Source organism: Sinocyclocheilus rhinocerous, unplaced genomic scaffold, assembly GCF_001515625.1.
Source record: "Sinocyclocheilus rhinocerous isolate Xijiao unplaced genomic scaffold, SAMN03320098_v1.1 scaffold7582, whole genome shotgun sequence".
NCBI lineage: Eukaryota > Metazoa > Chordata > Actinopteri > Cypriniformes > Cyprinidae > Sinocyclocheilus > Sinocyclocheilus rhinocerous.
The window spans coordinates 1-2776 of NW_015635601.1; the positions used below are offsets into that span (position 1 = coordinate 1).

Sequence of the window (2776 nt, forward strand, 5' to 3'; positions counted from 1 at the left end):
CAATGCACATGAGTCGCAGATAGGGCTAGAGGAGCTGATGCTATCTATGTTTGGGCCCGGTACTAAAGAGACCAAGTCCAGGGTTTGGATCCCGTCACTTATAAGAAAGCGGTGGCTTTTTCGTGCAGGTAAATAAATACGACGCGGTGACGCAGAAACCGCAAAAGCTGCAAGTACAGAAGGTGACCAGTTACGCAACCTCCCACCGCATGTTGGCAGTCAGCCAAATTTACTCTTTTTTTGACAATCCAGTGTAGCTCTGCTGTGATCAGAGCCTCCAAAAATACAGATTACTCGGAAAAAGTACTCCTCCACAGAAATCTTTAGTAAAAGGCGAAAGATTTATGCGATAATGAAGAGAAACTCAAGCTGTTGGGCCTGTGCGCACCCTGTGGTAAACCACTACGCTCGCCAAGGGTAATCTAGGCTGTCGACACCTACCCACTTGCATTTCGTCACCCCCCTTACTCCAAACGGTAGGAGTAACCCAGTAACCACAAGCCCAATGAAGGCAATGCAATCTTTTTCTCATGCCTCCATCTGAGAAGTTGGAGAAAACAATTAAACAAATAAAAGAGTCCGAATAAAACCCCTGTAACGTGTAGCATTGCAAAAGGTAAACGAATTCAGCTGATGATGGGTCCATCCGGTATTTTATGGTGTAAGGGCTGGGTCAGCGTAAGAAAAAGCCACGCATTGCTTATTGATGACAGTGCAGTGGCGTTGGCTGGGGGTGAACTCATACATGCACAACTGCTTGTTAGTATAGTGGACAGTATCTCCGCCTGTCACGCGGAAGAGTGGGGTTCGCTACCCCGACGGGGAGAGATTTTGTTTTTCTGCTACCGAATGACGCATCCATAAGGTTTTGGTGCAGCCAGAGGTTACAGAAGGAGTTCTGCTTTGACTTCAGCCCAAACCAAAAGAAATGTCTCCAAAAATACAGGTAACTCGCAAAAAGTTCCCCTCCACGGAAATCTTTAGTAAAAGACGAAAGATTTATGCGGCTAAACGAATTCAGCTTATGATGGGTCCATCCGGTATTTTTCCGGCTGTTTCTGCTCGTTTTCGAACCGAGGCCCTTTCGCGTGTTAGGCAAACGGGATGACCACTACACTAAAGAAACCTGTCAGAAAACCTCTTTTGCTTTAACACCTCTAGGCAGGCGAAACCTTTTGTAGCGTTGAGTGAGAATGCAACAGTTCAAGAACTTAAGCAACCTTGGAAAAAGTCAGCCTTGTTTCCGCCCAGTTTTGAATTAGAGACCTTTTGCGTGTGAGGCATACGTGATAACCACTACACTATGGAAACTTTATCTTGAAAAAGCAGCAGGTATTCTCCTGGAACACCGCAAAGGGTTAATGAATTCCCTCAAAAATAAAACTCTGTTTCTGCTCAGCTTCTTACCGATGACCTTTTGCTTGTTAGGCTAACGTGATGACCACTATACTACAGAAACTCAAAAAGTTTACTCTCGTGCTCTTTCGGGTAAAATTGATACTGTAATCTGCCCTGAAAGCAGATTGACAATCTGAGTAAATCACACACTCAGAAGGACAGAGTTCATTCGGCGTAGCAGTCTGTTCAGAGTTCCTTAAAAACTTGCCTTCTCCTACCTCGAAATTAAGGTCTTTGCAGCTTGGACCCCCTGCTTACCAGAGAGCCATTTCAGCACAGATAGAACAAAAGTCTCCATATGTTTCCGCCCAGGTTTGAGCTGGGGACCTTTCGCGTGTAAGGCCAACGTGATAACCGCTACACTACGGAAACCTGCGACAAGGACTGTGTCTGACCTTTCCATCACACGCTTCTTGGAGCACAAATCAAACTACAGATTGCATTGTGCTCTTCAATCTGCAAATACCTTCTATTTTTAGCGGCAAGCCAAGCATTTTTTTCAGTGCTCTGTGGGAATCCTCAGTGGTCGTTTCTTTTGTGCTTTTTTTTAATTTAATTTAATTTTTTTTAGGGGTTTAATTTAATTTAATTTATTTTTTGGGGAAAATGTTATACCACAGATTGGGCCTTTGAATGCACCAGCCACCTATTCATCCAATTTACCTTGGAAATAGTACTGAGTCTGTCGGCGTGGCGGTTACCGCTGCTTAGTGTGGCTTAATAATTGTCTTCACACCTATGTAAAGAAAGGCCTTCATAGCATAGAGCTGCTGCTCAAAAGTGTGCCACTCAGACAAATATCTTCTTTTGTGTTCCACAGAAAAAAAGCCACAAAGGTTTGAAATGGCACGAGTGTGCGTTAGGTTTTTGTCAAATAATGACTGCACTATCATTTTTGCATCAACTTCAACTTTAGTGACTGTCTTCATGCTTCTTGGCTGCAAAGTCTTTGTAGTGTTGAGTTCCTCCTCAACAGAAAGCCAATTGAACAAATGTGAAAAAGAGAGCACCCAGCTTGAAACTGCTCCCACCCAGTTTCAAGCTGGGGACATTTCACGTGCGAGGCAAATGTGATAACCACTACACTATGGAAACCTCTCTGTAGAAAACAGACCGAAATCTTTAGGTTCATGGCTGCAAAGTCTTTGTAGTGTTGAGTTCCTCCTCAACAGAACGAAAGCCAAAAAATTGTGAAAAAGAGAGTGACTCCTCCCGCCCAGTTTCAAGCTGGGAAACTTTCACGTGTGAGGCAAACATGATAACCACTACACTACGGAAGCCTGTCTGTAGGATAAACACCGAAATCTTTAGGTTCATTCTCCGTAAAAAGCGTATAAAGGTAAAAGTTTCTAAAGCCCAATAAAGGCGCAAAACGTTC

At 43.8% G+C, this 2776-nt stretch overlaps 1 non-coding gene across 1 annotated transcript; it reads right to left on the bottom strand.

The window, feature by feature from the left end:
* Nucleotides 1-1697: 1697 nt before the first annotated feature.
* Nucleotides 1698-1770, bottom strand: trnav-uac (transfer RNA valine (anticodon UAC)). Its single transcript has one exon. It is a non-coding gene; the product is annotated as a tRNA-Val (tRNA).
* Nucleotides 1771-2776: the final 1006 nt, after the last annotated feature.